The sequence below is a fragment of the Crocodylus siamensis genome, chromosome 5 (assembly GCF_052110815.1).
Source record: "Crocodylus siamensis isolate JL-2025a chromosome 5, ASM5211081v1, whole genome shotgun sequence".
Taxonomy (NCBI): domain Eukaryota; kingdom Metazoa; phylum Chordata; order Crocodylia; family Crocodylidae; genus Crocodylus; species Crocodylus siamensis.
The window spans coordinates 180454938-180472534 of record NC_143399.1 but is presented as its reverse complement, the minus strand read 5'-3'; the positions used below and the strand labels follow the sequence as shown (position 1 = coordinate 180472534).

The window sequence follows — 17597 nt, the reverse complement described above, 5'->3', positions numbered from 1 at the left end:
TCTCATATCTGGGGTCATATTCAGCTGTACATTTAAAACTGACCTGCATAACTTTGCTGATAATCATAAGGAGGTGAGAAGAGCAAACATACCTGTGCAACAGAGTGCGGCATAGAGGGAGCAAGGTGTCAAATAGCAATGGTAACAAAGGGAAAACTATTTAATGAACATGTTTAATCTGCATGTAGCACTTGGGACCGATGAGGCTTTTTGAAAACAGGTTAGCAGGTTATGATTCGTCTCAAACCACCAAAGGCTACCCATGACTGACTGACTACAAGGTCCTGGTGGCAACACTGTGTTAGACAGGAGCACAAAAAAGAACCATACCTCCTAGCTGGCAGAGCTGTGCTGGCCAAACCCCTTGCAGGAGACTGATAGAACAGCTTTTGTCAGCTCGCCTTTGTCTGGCAGGGACACAGTGTAGCTAAGCTACATCTCCACAAGGGGGCTCTGCTAGCACAGACATAGCAGGAGAGATTCTGTAGCACTGAGGGCCTGTAACATGTTAAATATACATGACATGTCTCATCCACACAAAATGAAAACTTGTGCCTCAGATATGTCAAGTAAAACTTGTTAGTTAATGCAGTTTAGAAGCGCACTGATTTTCCAGTGTAGCAGATCCATGGACTCCCAGTGCTGCTGGGAAGAACTAGAAGACAGCCACTTCTGCAATGGAGTTTTGCCAGCAGAGCTATCTATGCTTGTTGGGAGCAGGAACAAGTCACAACTCTGACTGACATCATTTTGTCAGCAAAACCTCACATATTTATCCTATAATAGCAAGAGTTTTGTTATGTGTGATATAGCTTATGTTGTCTGGGGAGGTTGTTTAGCCATGCCGGCAAGAGGAGTACTTGTAGCACAAAATGCTGTCTTTTATATGGGTAAAATCCCTTAATAGTTTTATAGTGGAGGCTTTTATAGCTTTCATAGTGAAGACTGACCCTTGACTTTCTCTTCAAGGGACCCTTGCCTTTTAATTGTTTAGTCTCCACATATATCAATATATTTCTTCTCTTCAATCAAAATAATTAAACTACTTTGCAATAGACTTAAGTTCTCAGATAAAGTAAAATCACATTAGTGGTAATGTAGACACTTGCCCCTTCCAATGTAGCTTAATCCCATTCAATTAGTCTCACACTTATCCTTGACTGCTCCTGTCACTTCAGAAGAGACAAGCACGGTTACCTGTCCACATTTCACTCCTTTTTGGTTATCTGACCCACCAGCAGCAGCATACCCCATTTTCAGATGGCAACATCAGAATCATCTCAATACAGGACAGGTTCATAGCCTTCCCTTTGAATTCCTCTGAGCTGACAATGTTTGCAGAGGATAGTTTTGAAATGGTGAAAGCCATTCTTCTAAATAAATTGTATGGGATCCTGTGACCCCAGCCGACTTCCTGCCCTTTGGGCAGAGGGCTGGACCCGATGATCTTCCGAGGTCCCTTCCAGCCCTAATGTCTATGAAATCTATGAAATTCTGAAATCTGTAGGAAAGGGATCCTGAGAGCTTAATGCCTGCTCCTCCAGTTCTTCCAGCCTGCAGGTAGTCTCTCTCAACTAGCCGTAAAAAAAAAAAACCCAACAAAATGTCAAGAGCCTACAAGTCATGTTGGGTACACTGGGCTACAGGCACAAAGTGCAACTTGCTGCTGGCACATCTTTATGTGAAGTAGCTAAACAGGTACAGACAGAACAGTGTGTGTACAGCAAAGAGTTAACACAATTCAATCAGTTTGCTTGTATTAATAGGAAAGAGAATAGGTTAACTCTTGCATATACCAAAGCCCCCCTAGACAATACCTAATAAGAGCAAAAAAATACTAGGAGGGAAAGGGAGGAGAGAGACAAGGTAAACAGTAAAAAGATCATAAATTAGTATAGTCAATGATAGGCAGAACTTAATTTTTAACACCTGAGAACACTTTTATTCTATAAATGAATAACATCTTGAAGGCATAGCTGTTGTCCGGAAACTATGGCTTTCGGCAAACCCATTGCTCTTCTATTTCCGCTGATATTTTGGTTTGCACTGGTTTGTCGTATTGACCGTGTCAGTCACATTTACTTCATGCTGCATTAGGTGAAATACATGGAGGAGCTGCCTGGTATTTCATGCCACGAAATTCCAGTGCCTGACCCTGAGCGATTAAAAATGTGTTTTTTTTAAAAAGAAAAATATTGAATTTTTTACCAGTTCAGTCGAGTTGTCAAAAAACATTACATCATGTCCCATTGCTCATATGTGCAGGGTATATAGTAATGGTACATAAAATATACCTGAGAATGCCTTTTCCATTACCTGTGGCTAGAAATATGTGACATTTCACCTTTGGCAACAGCTGTCACTTTGGTCTGCTTCCCTGTTCGTTTGTGACAGCTGCTACTAAAGATGAAATGTCTGCTACCTGTTTATAAATCACTGCAGAGCCCTATATAAATTCCAGGTCCAAAGCTGTGGAACTTTCCACAGAACCCACTGCTTATAGCGTGGTTGTGCTCCAGTGCTGAAGCTTTAGCCCTTATCATTGTAAAGATTCCCCTGAAAGCATGTACCATGTAAAACAAGTGCAGTGTTGCCATCCCATGGTCTCAGCCTGAAAAATACCTCTGAAGATGTGAACCATCTGCTACTTTATCTCAATGTGGTGTTGACTATTCAAGTTCTAAATTTAAACATTTGCTCTAGTTACTATTAAAGCTCTATATCTTTGTTGATCATTTTATAGAAGCTTTTGGCTACTGTCATCTCAGAGTCCCAACTAGCATCCCAGCTCCCCAGTGACAACTCTTACAATGCAATCATGGATTGGCAATAAAAAATTTCATATGGCATATGCAACAATAAAAATATGAATGCAATGTAAAATAAATTAAATGGAACAAAATAGCACAAGGTCCACTGTACTGACAATTCAGTTTCACATTTAAGTAAACTCCTCTGGTTTTCAATGTGTTGAGGCTGCCACAAAATTTCTACTTCTCTCTCTCTCTCTCAAATTTGGGATTTTTTTTTTCCAGAGATTTTGCAGGTTTTAAATAGGGAACACAGGAATTCCTGCTAGTGAGGCAAGTGGCAGGATCCAGGCAGAAGAGCCTGCTCAGGACTGGCACCTGGGACCCAGCTGGAGGTGGCTGACCTCCTGGCCACTTGGGACCAGGACATGCTTTGACAGTTCAAAGCTGGTCACTTTATGGGAACATCTTCTGGATGATAGCTGCCCAGATGGCCAGGCAGGGGGCACACATGGCAGTAGTGCCGCACAAAGGCAACTGTCCAGCCACAGCCCACTGGCAGCTGGCCCAGAGGGGCAGGTGCCTCTATTGGCTGTGCAGTCTCCATCCACAAGTGGCAACAGGTCACAGCCAGGCAGCAGCCCCTGCTGCCAGACTGCTGCAGTGGGTAGAGGGTGCAGGGGACTCTCGGGGCTGCTTCAGCAGTCCAGTTGGCATAAGGAGGAGTGTCCCCACATACCATATATATGGTCTCTCTCTCTCTCTCTCTGGTCTCTCTACATATATATGGTCTATATATGTGGTGTGTGTGTGTATATATATATGGTCTCTCTCTACATATATATGGTCTATATATATGTCTCTATATACGGTCTCTCTCTATATATGGTCTCTCTCTCTCTCTCTCTCTGTATATAGATGGTCTATATCTATATGGTCTATATCTATCTATCTATCTATCTATCTATATGGTTTAGGTTTGGGAAGGGCCCTGCCCACCCCCAGCTATGGAGGAGGCTGAAGAGGAGCGCTTCTCACTTCCCTTGCCCTTAGTCCCTGATGGCAGGAGTGTGGGCTTGGGAACCCCTCCGGCCAGGCGGGGGGAGGGGGAGGCTGGCCAGAGGAAACTCCCTGGCCCTGTTGGCTCTGTGCCAGAGTCCCACCTGCCGCTGCAGTGGAGGCTGCAGTCTTGTCTACTCCTGGAGGAGGTTGGTCAGACTCTGCCTCTCTGGTGGAGGCTGCAGGGGCATTCCCCTTGAGGGCTTGGCTGGGATATGCCCCTGTGAGGAGCTGAAGGATACTCACCTGGGATGCTGCTCTGGCCAGGAGCACCATCCTCACCAGAACAGGACCGCCATGCTGCGGCAGGAGCTCCCGGTGTGCCCCAGACCAGTGTTATCCCCTCGGCAAATCCGAGATTGGGGCAAATCCGCTGCTGGGGCAATATCTGGGGACCAGGGGCCGAGCTGAAGGGAAGAGAGAGAAGGCAAGGAAGCAGGAAGCTTGGCAGGATGGAGGCTGTGAGCACACGACACTAGACTAATGCCCCAGGAGCTGGGTAAGTGCCCAGTTGGGCTCTAGAGGGGCCGAGAAGTGAAAGAGAAAGAAGTGAAGAGAAGGAAAAAGAGATGAAAGAAAAAAGAAAGTCAGAGGTGGGGGGAGAGCAGTGGGAGAGTTAAAGCGGGTAGATGCTCAGAGCTGTGAGATCCATTTATTTTTGTTTGATCGGGAATGCTGATTAATTGCCACCGGTTGCCAATTAAATAGGTGCAACCACGGCAAGAAGAGGAAATTGACAGTGTAGTCTCCTAAAAGAAGGTAACAAAATCCTGCCTTCCCAAAGGAACTGCAGCTCAGACCCTGAGGGAAGAGAAAGCCAGGGCTCGCTGAAGAACGAGGATGGGGAAAGTAGCATCTTCCATCATATTACTGTTTTTATTTCGTTGAAGTTTTTTTTGGCTTGTAAAACAGCTATGCACTGCTTAATAAGCCTCGTGTGGCTGCAATCAACTGAGAGAGGAAAAGGAGACTCCCCAGCCTGCCTGGAAGCGTGGGGAAGCTGACATCAGGAGAAGCCTTGTAATAAGCCCAGGAAGTGATCAGGACCCTCTCCTCCAAGACTAAAGATCCCACAGATGTTTCAATAATAAAAAAAAGGCAAGCAAGGAACCTCTTCAGTCTTGTCATTCAGCCATTTCCCCTGTTTGCGACCTTGGGAACCGGAGCAGGAACCAATGGTTGGTCATGATGGAGTCAGGTAGTCACCACTTTTCTTTCATTAACATCTCTAATAAATCCTTTTTACCATCCAAGTCGTGGCAGGTGGGAAGAGAGAGAAAGAGCCCCACTTAGACCGACCAAAGGTTGTGAGCGCCCTGGAGAGACCCAGTGAATGTCCACCAGGCATATGGGTACAAGCCCCTACCTGGTGACTACCCCACAGCCCCCCATAGAGGGGGCTGCAGGAAGCTCTGTGTGGGCATCTGTCCCCCCAGAAAGTTCCTGCCTTGCCATTGTTTCACAAGAAGGAGGGGAAGATAATAAAGAAAACCAAAATATCCAGTGGGGCTGGTGAATCTAATAGGGGCAGGCTGGGGTTATGGGGGAAAAAGGGGGAAGGGCTCACTGAGCTACAGCCCCACAGGAAAAAAACTGGGAGGGCTATGCTTGGGGAATGTGGGAGAGAGGGAACACACAAACACAGGCTAGGAAATATTCATCCAGCTTACTCTGCCACACAACAAACACCAAGGCAGGGGGTGTAGATCACAGGACTTACCCCACAAGGGCAAGAACACACAGGGAAGGCTTCTGAGGCAGGTGTAAAAGATGGCTGGAGCAGTGGAGGGGCTTTGTTTGTTGAAGATCAGTCCAGGAGCCCCTCAGGCCTCCAGCCAGGCACTCAGCAACAGAGCAGTAGGCAGGAAAACAAAGCAGGATCAGATGCAGTGAGGCAGCTGTGGGGGAGGCTAGGCCCAATCAGTCAATTAAGGTGCAGGTGTGGTGTCAAGTGGTGCAAGGTGGTGCAGCAGGGAATCTCCCTGTCTCTTGAGGGGGTCAGCAGCAGCAGCAGTAGCAGTGATGGTAGGAGCTGTCCAGTTCAGCCACTCAGCGTGTGCTTCTGGTTGAAGTGGAGGTGAAGGCAGGGGGTGGCCTGCCAAGGCAGCTGGGGCAGGCAAGGCATTTTTAGGCTCCAGCAGTGACGGTGGGGGAGGGGCCCAAGGGCAGTGTCAGAGCAAAATTTTGATTAGATGCTGCCAACACAGAAGATTGAGACTGACATGCATATTGGACTCTGCGAGTGGAAAGTTCCAAGGCTCACCCAGCCCCTGCGGCCTGGGTGACCTGCGGACCTGTCAATCATTGTTGACCTACTTTCCCCACAGACGCATGCTCAGATTGTGTCAGCTTCTGACTGAGAGCATGCTCAGTCAGAACCTGACATGAGGTAATCTGACTAGAAATTTCTCTGCGAAGAGCATTCTGATTGGCCACTAAATTCAGATAAAAGTTCAGTGAGCCCCTCCCTCGGGGGGGGGGGAGATTGTGTTAGCTGGAGACAGAGGCTGGTGCTCCAGGGACTGTCTCTCAGTCAGGCCCTTAGGCCTATTGATCTCCTCCCTCGATTTGGCACTCTGTGTCCTTAACTGATAGTGATTGCGGCTTTGATTATTTGGCTTTCGATTAACTTCTCGCCATCCTTGACTACGATTTGGATTCTCCTTATACTGATGATTCTCCGGTTATTGGACTGTTTTCGCTTTGACCTTGACTTTGTCTCCAGATCACCCTCGGTACCTCGACGTGACTACTTACCTGGCTTTCGACCTCGGCTTTCATCATCGACCATCTGTTTGTCCACTGGACTGGCTTCACGACCCCGGTTATTGACCTACGTGTTACAGTTCTGTTTGTTTGTTTACCCCATTTATGAGCTGTTGACCAGCCCTGGGACTTATCCGACAGGCTTGCCCTGTCGGTGAACCTCGTGGGCCAACAGACCCCTTCATTGTTCTCTGTTGTTAATACTGTAACTGAAGACATCACTGCCTATGCCTAAAGCTTAGTTAAATAAATTCATCTTTGTTCAAATCCACTACGGGTCCATATCTCCTGACTCCATGCCAATAATCCCACCTGTCCGTATCTGATTGCCACCCCGGCCCACCGTGACCTTGGGGCCCGATTCATTCTGTTCGGTTTACCCCGACAGGCAGCACAGGCTCTCTCCCCAGGCTGTCCCCCGACCGTGGTTTGGCGGCAAGCTGGGCAGCAGGCCAGAACAGGGGTGCAGAAGCTGGGGTGCAGTGCAGTGCAGTGGGCCCCTTCCTGAGGGGGGCAACTGTGTGTAGCAGATGACCCCCCCATGGGGGGGCAGCAGCCCAAGGCAGGAAGGGGTGTGGCCAACTTATCCCCAAAAGCTCTGAGAGCAAGCCAGCAGCTAGTAGTAGCCAGAGGCAGGAAAGGGCCTCATCACCTTCTCTCCAGAAGCTCCTGAGATCAAGCTTGCAGCAGCAGCCTGGGACAAGAAGGGGCTTTGCCAACTTCCTCCCAGAGGCTCTTCCCCCAGAAGTTTCTGAGAGCGAGTAGCCCTGAGCTACTTGCCATGGCAGCTTTTTTTGTTGCTAGAGCCAGCACAGGGCAACTTTTTTTGGCGCTGGGGCCAGCATTCAGATCATGTTTAGTGATTCAGATACCTAAAACTGTATAAATACCTGTTAGGTATAGATTGGGATTTGGTCTATACAACCACAAACACTCACAAAATTACTTTTGCAATAACACGTGGTACAACAACATCTAAAAGTGCTCACACCTTTCCACTACCAACACAACTACCGCAGAATTATGGCCCCACTTTAGATTTTCTTCTTCTGCATGCATGCATCCATCCATCCATCCGAGGGCTTAGAAACTGGAGTGAAGGAGTTGATGGGGTTTGGAGCATCCATGAGTAAGGTACCCAAACTACCTGCTGTACTGACTGAGCAGATTACTGTGATTACATTAATTTACTTACTTTGAAATGCATGCTACTGGGCTGATAGAAGCTCAGAGATCTCTGGGGAAAACCAGTGACTACAGCAATCAGTGAAAAAGAGCATAAAATTAGTTGGAATATCTTACGCCTGGGATTTCTCAAGGTGCAGAGATAATGAGAAGTATGAAGACATTTACTGGGAGAAGAGTCAATTTCAATTTCTACCATGCAAGTGAAAACACAGCTGAGAAAGTGACATACTAGCACACCTCAGCCATTGCTGTAACATAACTGGTATGTAACAAAGCAGTTTGGACCTTTAGGGGAGGCAGATGGCCCTGTTATAGAAACCCAGCTGTGAGGGATTAGCTGGCAGTTTAAAACCCAACTGGGGAGAGAGCAGAGTTTGAGCTGGGGGGAGGATCAGTTCGTGCGTATGAAGCAGACTGAAACTCAGGCCAAAAGGACTTGCCTCTAGGAAGGACCAGAGCTAAAGGGCCCTCTTTTGTTTTTGGAAGAAAGGCTGAAGGTTTGCTTTACTCGTTTGTTTGGACCCAGGGTTATTGTTTGCATTCTGAGGTCTCGCTAAGGGGCTCCCAAGGGAGCAAAGCCAGACAGTGAGGCTGTGGGCACCCAAGTCTGATTGCAAACTATTGTGTGGCCAGTTTGAAAGACTTTCAAGGGGGCAAAATCTGCATGGCAGCAGGAACATCAACCAGATACTATTTGAAATGTGTTAACTCCACAGTTGCATAGCATCTGTTCCCTACTAACACAAAGAGAAAACAGGTGTAAGTGATCTTGAATGCTTCTCCAGATCTAGGAATGTCGACATCAATAACTCTGGTGGAGCCGTGTGGAAACTCTTGCATTACCACTGTCAGTGATCTGCATGGCCTCTACACCTGTTTTAAGAAAATCAGAGGTCTCACTTTCCACAGGACCTTTCAAAAGCACTAGAGTTCACTACCAAAAATGGAACGTACAAAACAAACCTTTCTGCATCCAGTGATGAGCAGTTACTAAGACGGTTTCCCAGGAAAATGCACCTATAGGGCACATCCAGATAAGTGCAGAAGTTTGTTTGCTGAGGGACAAGAAGCTGCTGCAACTTATTCCTGGGGAATGCTCATGCCACATGCTCTCTGTCACATGGCAGGCTATCCACGGTGCGGTAAGCGATGCTGGGACCAGTGACTGTGTTGGCTCCAGCAGCTTTACCTTGTGTCCTGGGGGCCTCAGAGAACTGTTATCCCAGCAGAAAGCCTGGCCAGCAGCTGGAGTGTGGCTCCAGCCAGCCAGGCTCCAGTTTTGGGCAATGCACACTGCTGCCATGTGCACTGCCTTGCTTTTTTTCAATGCAGGTTTTTTGACAGCAGGATCTCCCAGGGTCAACCTATCCCTCTCTTCCCCTCCTGTACTGCAAGGTAGCAGCCACATATCACACATCCACATTTGTCTGGGCACGGCCATACAGCTTTACTGGAAAGGGGTCTGAGTCGGTCTGCTCTAAGGCTTGAACTGTCCATTTAGACTCCTATTAGCTTTAATGTGTCACTGTACCAACAAAAGGACCTGCAAGCACGATGCAGCCTGCAAAATCAAAGCAATAGTGCTTTTCATCCCAAAACACTTCACTATTTATAGACATACAGCACCACTGCGACTTATAATTACACATGCCATACCACTGACTTCTGTGTACTACTTGTACCACATTAACTATTCGCATTACTTAGAATGGTGAGATGTGAACTTACCTTTCATTGTGTAATCTGTCATCATATGAGCCTGGATTACATATTGCACTGATGTTTTCCAAGGTTAAGTCTAAAACAATTACTTTTCAGAAAAAAGTAAATTAAGGGGCTCTGTGTGTAACTGATGAAGTGAGCTTGGGTTCACAAAAACTTATGCTATGTATACCTCTCTGATTTAGTCAGTCTAAAAGGTGCTTCTGTCTGACTTCAGAATAACACAGCTAACTATCTCTGAGTGGTATTCTACAATGATAGGGGTTTTTTTCCTCATCTTCCCCTTCTCAGTTTATTTTCATGCTACTATGAAATAAAATTTTTAGGCCTAGATCCAATTAAGGGTACTGCAAAGCCTAACACACGAAGACTCTTGAGGTGGAATTAGTTCTTAGGCTCCTAGTCCAATGCATGGGGAAAGGTAGATGCTTCTGAATGGGATTCAGAATGACCATCAGGGAGTTGGTTAAAATGAGCACAGTGTGCAGCTGACTTAAGTAACTCACAGAAAATGCCAGAGACACCCACCCCTTTTTGGAGCTCAGATGTCTCTGTAGAGCTGTGTAAAAGTGCTTCTGTCCATATAGAATCCATTGAAGCAAACAAAGGACAAGGCTCATGCTTTCCTTTTTAAACACAGCTGAATGGGAAGGCAGCAGTGGTGGTGAGGTTACCTGCTTTTATATTTTGCCCAGTGATAAGATAATTCACCCAAAAAATGGAAGACCCAGCTTCCATACTACACCTTCCACCTTACAGGAGAGTGCTTCAGACTGGATCATAGGGTTGGAAGGAACCTCATGAGGTCATCTATTCTAGTCCAGGTCAGGCAGGATCATCTGCAACTAAACCATCCCAGCCAAGTGTCTAACCTGTTCTTGAAAATTTCCGGGGATGGAGATGCCACAACTTCTATAGGTAGCTTGTTCCAGTGTTTGACCATCCTCACAGTCAGAAAATTCTTCCTACTATCTAACCTAAAATTCCTCTGCTGCAGTCTGAGGCCATGGCTTCAAATCCTGTACCCTATGACCATGAAGAAAATTTCACCATCATCCTCTTTCAATAGAGGCAGGTCCTCTCAGACCAACCTGGCGGCCTTCTACGACCAGGTCACCAAATCTTAGACAAAGGGTAGCAGTGGAGGTAGTCTTTCTGAACTTCAGGAAGGCCTTCAACACTGTCTCTCACCCCATCCTCATTAAAAAACTGGGGGACTGTGGCATCAACACCTACACACTCAAATTGGTCGCTAATTGGCTGGAGGGCTGCACCCAGAGAGAGGTGGTGGATGGGTCTTATTTGACCTGGAGGGTTGTGAGCAGTGGGGTCCCCCAGGACTCACTCCTCGGGCCCACACTGTTCAATATCTGCATCAGCAACTTGGATGAGGGGGTAAAAAGCACCCTGTTCAAATTCACAGATGACTCTAAGATGGGGAGGGAAGTGGGCATGCTAGAAGAGAGGAATAGGCTGCAATCAGACCTAGACAGGTGCAGGGGTGGGCGGATGAGAATAGGATGGGATTCAACACCGACAAGTGCAAGGTGATGCACCTGGGGAGGAAGAACCAGCACCATACCTACAGGCTGGGGAACTCCTTTCTCGTCAGTGCAGAGGCAGAAAAGGATCTTGGAGTCATCATTGATGCCAAAATGAACATGGGCCAACAGTGTGGGGACGCGGTCAGGAAGGCCAACTGCACTTTGTCATGCATCCACAGATGCATCTCAAGCAGGTCCAAGGAGATGATCCTCCCCCTCTATGTGGCACTGGTCAGGCTGCAGCTGGAGTACTGTGTCCAGTTCTGGGCGCTGCACTTCAGGAGGGATCTGGACAACATGGAGAGGGTCCAGAGGAGGGCCGCTCACATGATCAGGGGGCAGCAGGACAGGACCTACAAAGAGAGGTTATGGGACCTGAACCTGTTCAGTCTCCACAAGAGGAGGCTGAGGGGGGATCTAGTGGCTGTTCACAAACTAGTCAGGAGGGACCAACAGGCATTGGGAGAGTCCCTGTTCCCCTGAGCACTACCAGGAGTGACTAGAAATAGTGGTCACAACCTGGCAGAGGGTAGATTCAGGCTTGCTATGAGGAGGTGCTACTTCACAGTCAGGGGGGCTAGAATCTGGAACCAGCTCCCAAGAGAAGTGGTGCTGGCTCCTACCCTGGGGTCTTTAAGAGGAGGCTAGATGAAAATGTTGCTGGGGTCGTTTGATGCTCTGGGGTGCGTGCTGAAGGAGATGGGTGCACAGGTGGTTTTCTCTTCTATCCTGCCAGTGAGTGGACAAGGCAGACGGCATGAAACGTGCATGGCGGAGACCAACTGGTGGCTACAGGAATGGTGCTTCAAGGAGGGCTTTGGCTTCCTCAGCCACAACCAGCACATCACGACGAGAGACATGCTGGGATGGGATGGGCTCCACCTTTCCCCCAAAGGTAAGCGTGTGTTCTCTTCTAGGTTGGCGGACCTTCTCTGGCGGGCTTTAAACTAGGCTCGTTGGGGGAAGGGGAAGATGAGGGCGGAGAAAACATCAGACTGCCAGACCAAACAGCACCCACAACTACAGCCCAGTCCAGACCAACGAGCGAAGCAAATAAACAGGTAAGAGATAGGGGCCAAGGTAACGCTGGGACTAGGGGGTCAGTACACACACCCACAGGAGGCCTCAAATGCCTCTACACAAGCGCTCGTAGTATGGGCAACAAGCAGGAGGAACTCACCCTCCTGCTGGCTGACACCAGCCCGGACATAGTGGGGATTACGGAAACATGGTGGAACACAACACATGATTGGGCAGTGAATGTCAAGGGCTATAGGCTGTACAGGAGGGACAGGATAGGAAAGAGAGGTGGGGGCGTGGTGCTCTATATTAAGGAGGAATACACATCCTCGTTCATTAGCAAGGAGTCAGGGGAGGGGCACTCTGAAGTGCTTTGGGTCAGAGTACAAGGCAGTCGAGGGGAAAGGGACTTAACGGTGGGAGTCTACTACAGACCTCCCAACCAGGGAGAAGAGCTTGACCAGGAATTCTTGGGTCAGCTCACAGAGGTAGTGAAGGTTAAGGATGTGGTAGTCATGGGGGACCTGAATTTCCCGGACATCTGCTGGGAAGAACAGTCAGCCAGGTCTGAACGCTCACATAGGTTCTTGGCCAGAGTGCAAGACCTCCATCTAACCCAGGAGGTGCACAGCCCCACCGGGGGATGCCTTGTTGGACCTAGTGCTGGCCACGGGTGATAACCTGGTGAGGGGGCTGCGGGTGCTCAACCACCTGGGCGACAGCGATCATCGCCTGCTGGAATTCCCCATCCAGCACAAGGTGGCAAGGGCATGCAGTAAGGCAGCAGCCCTAGATTTTAGGAGGGCAGACTTCAACGAGCTAAGGAGGATAATTGGAGAAGCGCTGAGGTCCCGGAGGGGAGGGGAGCCAGGTGTCCAAGGAGAGTGGTCGCTTCTTAAGGAGACGATCCTCCAAGCCCAAAGGAAGGTAATCCCCATGAGGATCAAAGGGAGCAGGAGAGCACGCAAGCCTCCGTGGCTCACCAAAAGCATCCGGGAATGTCTCCTTGCTAAAAAGGAGGCTTACACCCAATGGAAAGAAGGGGTCATCTCCAGGGAGGACTATTCTGTAGTTGCTCAGGGATGTAGGGGGGTAGTTAGGAAGGCCAAGGCAGAGATGGAACTGGGACTAGCTTCCCAGATTAAGGACAATAAGAAGTCCTTCTTTAAATACATAGGGGGTAAAAAGAAGGTCCCGGGTAATGTGGGGCCCTTGCAGGACGCGACGGGAAACTTGGTCGTCACACCAGACGGCAAAGCTAACATGTTTAATGATTTCTTTGCCTCTGTCTTCCTAAGTAGAGACCAGAACAGCCACCTCCCTGCCGGGCTCCCCTCGGGCCCCGGGGGAGGCACACCTGGGCCATGGGTTAGCGAGGATTTAGTTAGGGAGCTTCTGGAGGGGTTGGACGTATTCAAGTCAGCCGGTCCAGACGATCTCCACCCTAGAGTACTAAAGGAACTGGCCGAGGTCATTGCAAGTCCCCTGGCACAACTTTACGAGCACTCGTGGTGCTCTGGTGAGGTACCGCAGGACTGGAAGAGGGCCAACGTGGTCCCCATCTTCAAAAAAGGCAGGAAGGAGGACCCGGGAAACTATAGGCCAGTTAGTCTTACCTCAATCCTAGGCAAGCTGTTTGAGAAAATTATGCTGGCACACATCCAGGAGGGGCCAGCAGGGGACTGCATGCTTAGGATCAACCAACATGGGTTCATCAGTGCAGGTCCTGTTAGACCAACCTGGTGGCCTTTTACGATCAGATCACCACTGCAGGGGTAGCAGCGGACATAGTCTTCCTGGATTTTCAGAAGGCTTTTGACACTGTCTCTCACCCCATTCTCATTAAGAAACTGAGGGGCTGTGGTGTCGACACAGTCAAATGGGTCGCCAACTGGCTGGTGGGCCACACCCAGAGGGTGGTAGTGGATGGGTCCTTCTCAACCTGGAAGGACGTGGGCACTGGGGTTCCGCAGGGCTCGGTCCTCAGGCCCGCACTGTTCAACATCTTCATCAGTGATTTGGACAAGGGGGTAAAAAGCACCCTATTCAAATTTGCTGATGACACTAAGATGTGGGGGGACGTGGGCACGCTGGAAGGATGCAACAGGCTGCAATCAGACCTAGACAGGTTAAAAGGGTGGGCGGATCAGAATAAGATGGATTTTAATACAGACAAATGCAAGGTGATGCACCTTGGGAGGAACAACTGGCACCATACCTACAGGTTGAGGAACTCCCCTCTTGTTAGCACGAGGCGGAAATTCATCTGGGGGTCATCATTGACTCCAAGATGAACATGGGCCGGCAGTGTGGGAAGGCAGTCAGGAAGGCCAACCGCACCTTGTCATGCATCCACAGATGCATCTCAAGCAGGTCCAAGGAGGCAATCCTCCCTCTCTATGCGGCACTGGTCAGGCTGCAGCTGGAGTACTGCATCCAGTTCTGGGCGCCACACTTCAAGAGGGATGTGGACAACATGGAGAAGGTCCAGAGGAGGGCCACTCGTATGATATGGGGACAACAGGGCAGGCCCTATGAGGAGAGGCTACAGGACCTGAACCTGTTCAGCCTCCAAAAGAGAAGGCTGAGGGGGGATCTTGTGGCCTGTTATAAACTAGTCAGGGGGGATCAGCAGGCATTGGGGGAGTCACTGTTCCCTCGAGCACCTCCAGGAGTGACCAGGAATAACGGTCACAAGCTGGCAGAGGGTAGGTTTAGGTTAGATATCAGGAGGCGCTACTTCACGGTCAGGGCGGCTAGGATCTGGAGCCAACTTCCAAGAGAAGTGGTGCAGGCTTCTACCCTGGGGGTGTTTAAGAGGAGGTTAGATGAATATCTTGCTGGGGTCGTTTGACCCCAGTATTCTTTCCTGCCATGGCAGGGGGTTGGACTAGATGATCTGCTCAGGTCGCTTCTGACCCTAGAAACTATGAAACTATGACCCCAGTACTCTTTCCTGCCATGGCAGAGGGTCGGACTTGATGATCTGCTCAAGTCCCTTCTGACCCTACAAACTACAAAACTATGAAACCTAATCAGTCATTCCCCAGTCTGTATTTTTGCATGCAATTATGGAAGGGAGGACTGCATTTCTCCTTGTTGAATCTTATCTGATTGATTGCAGACTATTTCTCTAATTTGTCACAGTGACTCTGGATCCTAACACTAATATGCAGAGTGTCTTCAACTCACCCAATGTGGTTTCATCTATAAATTTGCTAAGTGTTCATTCAATCCCTTGTCCAAATCATTAATGAAGATGTTAAACAGTACCAGACCCAGGACAGACCCCCTGGGAAACCCCTTGATACCTTCTCTGGATTAGATATTGAGTCATTGATGGCTACTTGTTGAGCATGATGATCCATCTAGTTTTGTATCTACAACGTACTTACAGTAGTTTCATCTAATCTGTATTTACTTAACTTATTAACAAGAACATTGTGGGAGTGTTCAATGTCAAAAACCTTGCTAAAGTAAAGGTATTATGGAAGGATCCAGTTCTCCCTACCCAACCCCTTCCCCCCAATCCACAGACCCTGTCACATTGTTATAGATGGAAATCAGATTGGCCAGGCATGACTTGCTCTTGGTGAATTCATGCTAGCTGTTCCTGACCATTTTGTTCTCCACCAGATGGTCCAAAATAGATGCCTTTATTATCTGCTTCATGATATTTCCAGGTATTGATGTCAGACTGTAATTCGCTGGATCTTCCTTCCTCTCTTTCTTACAGATGCCCTTTTCCAATCTGACAGGACCACAGCTGATCTCCACAGGTTCTCAAGGATGACAGGCAATGGCTTTGAAATTACCTCAGCCAATTCCTTCAGAACTCTAGTCTAGGTTATATGCTGTCTGGTCCTACTGGGCATTTAAACACATGCTCCAGGATTTGGGGGGGGGAGGGAGCACTTTAATTAGAGAGCTGCTCTAATTAAAGCTCCTGGAACGTCACGTGTATCAGTGTCCCTGAGCTGAAAAATGGCGGTGGGGGCACTTTAATTAAAGCTTGTCAAACAAGCTTTAGTTAAAGCGTCCCTGCTGCCATTTTTTAGTGCAGGGAAGCTGATACACGTGATGGAGTCTGCTGAAGTGTGATAATTACCACATTCTAGCAGACTCAATTAATCGAGTCTGTTCCAATGCTTTGTGATTACAGTGCATTGAAGCAGCTTTGCTGCATGTGTATAGGCATCCACTGACTTCAAAGCATCTAACTTCTGTTAGTAATCCTAAACTCATTCTTCCACTAGGCAAATGTTTCCTGGTAACTGGTAGCTGATTTGTGAAGATAGAAGTAAAAAAGGTATTAAATACTTCAGTCTTCATTGCTTCTTCCAGACTGCCTTCTGCATTCAACAAGGGACCTACACTTTCATTGCTCTTCCTCTGACTTTTATGTCATACTTGTCAGGTACTATTTTGTATTTTACAGTATACCATCTTTGATTAAAATACAGAGCCAGAGCCACACCTGAGAGAAGGGACCTGAATGCAGAACTCACTTTCCCTGTGGACCAATGGACCTTGAATTCTTTTTCCGCAAAGGCTCAGATTCAGTGGGAGGGGTGAAGGGTATTCTCACCAATGTTAATCTATACTTTGGTGGTGAGGCATTTTGCTGGGAGATGGGAGGAGTGCACTGGAATCCCCCCAGGCTGAGGAGGAAACAACCTATGTTTGAATTCTGGGGTATTTTACCTTTTACCTTTCTTGTATACTCCCTGCAAACACTACGTATGAACGTAAAATCACTCATTCTATTGCTGTGAACTGCATAGGTCTCAGGCACACTGCAGCTGTCTAACTGACTGGTTTGACTATCCAGTCAAGAGTACCTCCATATTCAATAGAAAGCAATGATTTATTTTTCAAATACCTCCAGAGTTACATTTAGTGAAATCCTAAGGAAAAGCACTTCATGCTGAATGCTTATATGCAGCTTTCTGTACCCTGATGATGTTGGATTGATATTACACTTATGTATGTGGATTTCTTGCCAATTTTTGCTTAGCAAACACATTTTTCCTTGTGTTTTATAGTTTTGAAGAAATGGGATTCAACTAATATAAAGCTAAAAATGTGACAGAAAAGACATAAAATTATTCCCAGCTAGACTGTAAACACATGACATTTTTACAGAAATGTTGTCAAAAATTACATGGTACAAAGTTGTTTCTTTTCCATTGTTTGTTTTGCTGAGTGTCTACTTGTCAAATGTGTTTGCTATGTGTCTAAAACAGGAGTTTTTCTGTTCTTTATTGTGAATTGCTTGAATTTTATCTCTGTTGCTTTGACTCTTCATAGAAACAACTGAAACTGCATTTGTTTCAAGTACTCTTTGAAGAAAAGAGTAAGTCACACATTACAGTTCCACTCCAGAAAAACAGAACTTTAACTTACAAAAATACCCTTATTGGTAGATAGTAGGAAAGGGATTAATCTTTTGTTTTCATTTGCTGCCCTTCTGAAATTTCAAGTTTTTTTTATCTTATTGGAGATAGTACCAAGTCATGTTACCTTTCATCAATTCCTACCATCCTCA

General features: G+C 47.6%; 1 long non-coding RNA gene across 1 annotated transcript; it reads right to left on the bottom strand.

Annotated features, from left to right (window-relative positions):
* Window positions 1-1955: 1955 nt before the first annotated feature.
* LOC149864987 (uncharacterized) lies at window positions 1956-5931 on the bottom strand. The gene is made up of 3 exons (XR_016442704.1): window positions 5530-5931; window positions 4056-4216; window positions 1956-2155 (listed from the first exon to the last, which is right to left on the bottom strand). It is a non-coding gene; the product is annotated as an uncharacterized LOC149864987 (long non-coding RNA).
* Window positions 5932-17597: the final 11666 nt, after the last annotated feature.